Raw genomic sequence first — 6,289 nt, forward strand, 5'->3', positions numbered from 1 at the left:
AAAGACATTCAGAGGTGTTAGTTCTTAGAATGAGCAAGGCTTCACTGCTCGACCGGGTCTTTAATCTATAGCATATAGGCTTTAGCCACTTGTGGCGTGGTTCACGGTAAGCATTACAAACAAACAAGAAATTACCTATTGTTTCTTTATGGTCAGTACAACATGGACAAAGTGAAGTCGCCGGCTTCTGCCAACCACTGGTGAAGGCCCGTAATGGCAATGTACCTAGACGGAACTGAAAGTAAAGTTTCCTATCTAAGGTTTTGACAATTACATCCCAAAAGCACTCGGTATGAGGGACTATTTTATGTAGCAGAAACAGACCGGTCAGGTTCGGTTTCTCCGAAAGAGCAACGTGTTCATCTTTAACCATAGACCAAAAGAGAGATTTAAAATCTTTCTTAGAGGGAAAGATGTGAGAGCCCGGATCAAACCACAACTGGGGGAGGCCCATTCCGATAAGAGTGTTTCTAATTGACTTAAACCATGGAATTTCACCTACCTCCTGTTGTGATCTAACATCCTGAAGCTCTTGGGCAAACATGGCAAGTTCCGGTGTGGACCATATTCGTCTCCATAACGCCACCATCCTGTACTGGGCTTGATGTTTAATTGAATGGAACCCCATATCCATCAATAGTGGTAGAGCGGGTGTTGATGGAGGAAGACTGACTAGGTTTCGGAAAAATTTGTTCTGTATCCTATCAAGGACAGCCAGGTCCACACAACCCCATATATCAGCCCCGTATAATATGGCAGAGCTGATTTTTGCACTATATATTTTAAGAGCGGGCAATACCCTTTTGGTCAGAGAACTCCGCTGCTCCTTCACCAGACAACCAGACAGACGCGTAAATTTCAAGCTAAGCGCCGCTATTTGCTCTTTCCAGATTCAAACTCAAAACCACTTCAACTTCAACCGTCCGGGTACCTTGGACTTCACCTGGAACCGAGAAGACTGCATCAAGAAAGACTCCTGATGCTCCTGGTCTCACTGTTCTGCTAGTCTTCTTCATTGTCTGTATCTGTGCTTCAGCCAGGTTCCTCTCCAGGCCTGTGGGCATCAAGGACACCCAAAGTAATCTCCCTTGGAGTGAAGGAGACACTCCCCTGCATCTGCAGGCATCTCAACGAAGCTGACCGGTCTGCTGCTCCTGAGGTCCCACAGACTTCAAAAGGCTCAGCAACACATGTAGTAGTTCTGCAACTTCCTCGAGGCCTGACCTGAGGCCAGTTTCCCTTGTTGGAACCGCTGGAACAGAACCCGTGTGCACCTTGTCGACTTGCCGTTGCCACGGCTTGTTGGCTCTATACTCCAGTGAGCTTCTGGCTACAAGAAGCTCCAGCCTCTCTTCCTGCCAAGATCTTTGTCTTCACCACATCCTCTTCACCATGGGCCTGAATCTTTTGGTGAGCTGCTTGAGGTCCTTTTGCGACTCTTGTGCCTTCGGCCTGTGGGTCCTCTTGAGGGTCTTCTTTAGTTTCAGTGAGCTCCCCTGCTTGCTTGGGGCCTGTTCTAGCTCTCCTGCAATTGGCGAGTCCCTTGGACCTTGCTGGTCTCGACATTGCTCCTTTTTTGTTTATTATGTTTGTTACTGCTGCCAAGGCTTGTTGGCATGCCCGCCAGACACCGACCCCCTGGTTCTTGACTTCTGACGTGGGACAGCTCGTGCACAGCTCCTGGTTTTCCACAGTGTCACCTGATCCTCACAGCTGCAGCGACAAGGTCACCATCATCACTCCTGCATTTTCCGTCATCGGTGGTCATTGGTCTTCCTTGCCTCCTGGTCACCTCCGAGTGGCATAGACTCTGTCCCCTCTGCTTGCAGGTACTTCTCTTCAAGAATCAATCCTTAAATTCCACCGGACTCTTCCACCTTCTTCACCAGGGGCATCATTCCTAATGTCCTCCATTGTAGTCCACGCGGTTTCCGATATCACTTCACACCTATGCACCCTGATTTCCTGTTGTAGGTATCCTGGTTCCTGGGGTATCCATGGGTGGGGTGATTCTCCAATCTTCTGTCTTACACAGGGTTTCTTCCGGGTCCACTGGATGGGTCCTTCTTGAAAACTGCAACCGCAACCTTCCCATTGACTTGCATTGGGCACGCGGCTGTGTTTCCACTCTGCACACAGCCTCTGTGGGGCTCCTGGGTACTTACCTCGGGTGGTTCCTTGTGTCCCCAGCTCTTCTGAGTCTTCTGGTCCAAGTCCCGACTTTGGTCGCAGTTCGCATTTCACTTCTTTAGTATATGGTTTGGTCTCCCTCTGGAGACCACTGTGAATTTGTGCTTACTTACCTGTTTACATTTGAATTATTGTGTTGATATCTCCGGGTAGGAGATATACCAATGTGTTTGTGAGTGTGTATAATAAATATACTTATTGTTATAAATACAATGTGTGGTTCTTTTTCGTTTAACCTACACTATATGATTAGTTCTGGTAAAAGCAGCTGCTTAACACTCCTTCTGGACTAAGCTCTCCACAGCTGCCACTTACAGAGCTTTCTATGGTTGTCTAAGACCACTAAAATCATCATAAGTGTTGTCTGGATTAGTGCAGGGTGCTACGCTTAAATAAGTGTGCACCATATACTAAGCCAGCCTCCTAGAGAATGTGTCTATAAAATGTATTCCTATTATTTCCCTACACCAGTCCCCCTCTAACCTGGTTAGAGAAGAACTTTGCAATCTTTGTTAACTCAGACAAATATACGTTCATTTCTGTTTTTACAACTTCAGGATAACTCTCTATCTCTAACTTATGCCTTGTTATTGTTCTGCCTGTCACAATTTGATGAGGAGTCAAATTGTGATCTGATCCTGGGGTGTTTGGAGATACACAAGGAGGCCGGGCTTTCACCACTGGACACTGCAGAGATTTGAGAGCTGTAGAGACAAAGTGGTGGCTGGGCTAGTGGGCAAGGGTTCTCACCACCACTGTTTGGCAAGATATGCACTCTACCTAACGAAGGCTGTTTATACCAACTTTGACTACACTGTTACTCCCTGTGGTACCCTCAGCTTTAATTTGTACCTGTGATGGGTTGGGTGCGGAACTCTTCTTTCCTTGCATGAAAATATTGGTTCTTTCATTTAGCGCTCCAATGTGTTGGGACAGATGCACGGGGTGGCCACTGTTGAAAGGGCTTGAATATGCTACACTGTTGCCACACTCCTTGCTAGGGTCCTTCTCTTTCCTGCTACTTTTTCTTTTCACTTTTCCTTTCTCTTCTAATACTGTCTGTTTTTCAACTATTTTTCCCACTTTCCCATCTACTAGGGGGGAGCACCTTATGCTCACTACTCTATCCCTTGACATCTGTAACACTTTTCCTAACCAAAAAGGCTTATCCCATTTTGGTTGTCATCCTTTTACAACATGTTATTATTACCTGAAAAATAAGACACGTCAATAGCAATATCACTATAAAAGGCAACACAGCCTTAAACATCCCCGACATCCAGGACGGTGCTTGTTCAAACCAGCCTTCAAACCACCCGTCAGGGGCACCCCCTTTATCAACCATTTTATTGTGTAGGTTATGCAATGTCTGAATGGCCCCAGTCAATGTCCCATTGTCCGCATCGTTGGCCTGGTCATAAGTACAGCAGGCCGACCCAATCTTCTTACACACCACTCCTTACATGGCTCTCATCAAGTCCAGTACATATCTGTGCTCGATTGCCATCAGTCTAAGACTCGCAGTTCTTCCTTGATAGCATTGAATCCATCTTCAGTTGCATCGATTGTCTTAATTAATTCCCAGCGTGTCACTTGCAGCCAGCGAGTAGTTGCTTTTGCCCGAACAAACAGTAGGATGCTTTTAAAAAAGAACTGGGCATCGTCGAATAGTCTGCATTCCTGTGGGACTTCTTTCCAAACTGTTGTACCATAGTATTCAACAGTTCATTTTGTCCGGTGCTGATGAAGCAAGGTCGTTGAATGGCCCATAGGAAGATCATGTAAGTGGGAGATGTTCACACCTGGTATCACCAGGGAGGGAGTGTGTAGAGTCACAAGGGAGCAGAGGCCATTCCAGTTTGGGGGTAGTTGCATATGAAGCTGGGCCCCACACATCCATTAGTGATCAATCAGGCTGGTGGTGCCGCCCTGCATATCGGCATTGTTGGTGGTCATTCTTAAAGTTGAATTACTGTCCCATTTCCTCTGAAAAGGAGAACAATTAATTTCATTGCGATTCTAGGGTGCGTGGTAATTCCTGTCCATGTATATCTCTGTATGTTTGCATCCCATATTTCAAGACACTGGACTATTATCTTATCAAATCTTAGGTGACCGTTTGTCTTGGTACCATCCCAAATTTTATTGCTGTACATGTGAACTTGATTCCAGTGTGCCATTTGCCATGGGCAAATACTGATTCTGTAATGTTAAGACCAGGTCTGCTTGCACGATCAGGGGGTAGAGCCTTAGCTAAATAGTTACTTACATTCGGACGAGACTCTTCCAAAAATGCCTCTGCATATTACCATTTTTTCCCACTCTGTGTGCGCCCTCTATTGCTGTGCCTACTTAATTCTTGATATCTCTTCCATTATCTCTTGTTTTTCTGTCAGAACTTGTAGGACTTAAGGGGTGGTGTCAAATCTAGTTATATTAACACGTAAAGTTACAGGGCTAACATGAGTTGATTGTAGCTGTGCTTTTATTCTGCATCAAAAGAGGAATACTTCTTTAGTAAGATGCAATCTATCCACTCCAGCAACACGGGGTTGAGGGAGCATACATGAAAGCTGGTGTTGGATGTGGATGTGCCTATCCTATGCATGTGATGGTACCACATATTCTCAAATAAAGCGGTATAGAGAGGAAGATGGTCGATATAATTATCAACAGTTCTGCGCATGCGTGTAATAGTTGATGTAGGCTCAAAGGAATAAAAATGCACTAGGGCTAAGAATAGTAGTAGTAATGCGCCGAGAAGGAAAACGAAGCAGTATTGACTATTGTTAAAACAAATGAGGGGGGCTTTACTCTGGTTGCTTCTCCTGTTATCCCCATCTTTTTCCTGCTCGGTGTCCGAAGGGATGGATGGCATGGTCGGGGCTTGGCAGATATCTGTCAGATGAATCCATGGTTTGTAGCCTTGAACTTGCACCGCTGAAATCGTGCTTTCAGTCACAGAGAAGGGTCCATTAAATCTGCTACCCTTCCACTGGTGCCCAAAGTTGCTGATGTAAACTAATGTTCCCAATGGCAATGGCATCTGTCGGTCATCTACAGGAGGTGCTTGTGCCTTTTTTCAGCTGTACGTATGACCTGGTTAGAGAAGAACTTTGCAATATGTGTTAACTCAGACAAAAATACGTTCATTTCTGTTTTTACAACTTCAGGTTAACTATCTCTAACTTATGCCTTGTTATTGTTCTGCCTGTCACAATTTGATGAGGAGTCAAATTGTGATCTTATCCTGGGGTGTTCGGAGATACACAAGGAGGCCGGGCTTTCACCACTGGACACTGCAGAGATTTGAGAGCTGTAGAGACAAAGTGGTGGCTGGGCTAGTGGGCAAGGGTTCTCACCACCACTGTTTGGCAAGATATGCACTCTACCTAACGAAGGCTGTTTATACCAACTTTGACTACACTGTTACTCCCTGTGGTACTCTCAGCTTTAATTTGTACCTGTGATGGGTTGGGTGCGGAACTCTTCTTTCCTTGCATGAAAATATTGGTTCTTTCATTTAGCGCTACAATGTGTTGGAACGGATGCACGGGGTGGCCACTGTTGAAAGGGCTTGGATATGCTTCACTGTTGCCACACTCCTTGCTAGGGTCCTTCTCTTTCCTGCTACTTTTTCTTTTCACTTTTCCTTTCTCTTCTAATACTGTCTGTTTTTCAGCTAATTGTTGACACAGTGGTCACTTACATATATTGTACATTGTCCAGTACAGATACTCGGAGTCTGGGGAGGTGAGACGCTGCGACACACAAGGGGAGGAGGGCGATTGGGGAGTGAGGTGTTCTCTTCTTCCCTTCGTGGTCTGCTCTCTTAGTGTGCTACATAAGGAACCGTCCGTGACAGGTCCCGCTGGACTCCAACATTCTGGTGGTGGGGTGGAAATGGTAGGGAAGGTTGGTTGTGATGACTGGGTAGGCACAAATTGAGTTGTGGGGTGTTTAACCGGGTGGGGGGACAGGTTGTTTCTCTGGTTTTCTTTTCATATTCTTTCATTGATTATTTGCAGCAACACATGTTGGGAATGCGTGGGGGATGTGGGGGTGGTGGGAAGGTGCACACAGAGTTGATATGTGGTGA

General features: G+C 45.8%; 1 pseudogene; it reads right to left on the bottom strand.

Moving 5' to 3' along the window:
* Window positions 1–3,355: 3,355 nt before the first annotated feature.
* LOC146789851 (uncharacterized) lies at window positions 3,356–5,105 on the bottom strand (annotated as a pseudogene).
* Window positions 5,106–6,289: the final 1,184 nt, after the last annotated feature.

Source organism: Triturus cristatus, chromosome 10 (genome assembly GCF_964204655.1).
Source record: "Triturus cristatus chromosome 10, aTriCri1.1, whole genome shotgun sequence".
Taxonomy (NCBI): domain Eukaryota; kingdom Metazoa; phylum Chordata; class Amphibia; order Caudata; family Salamandridae; genus Triturus; species Triturus cristatus.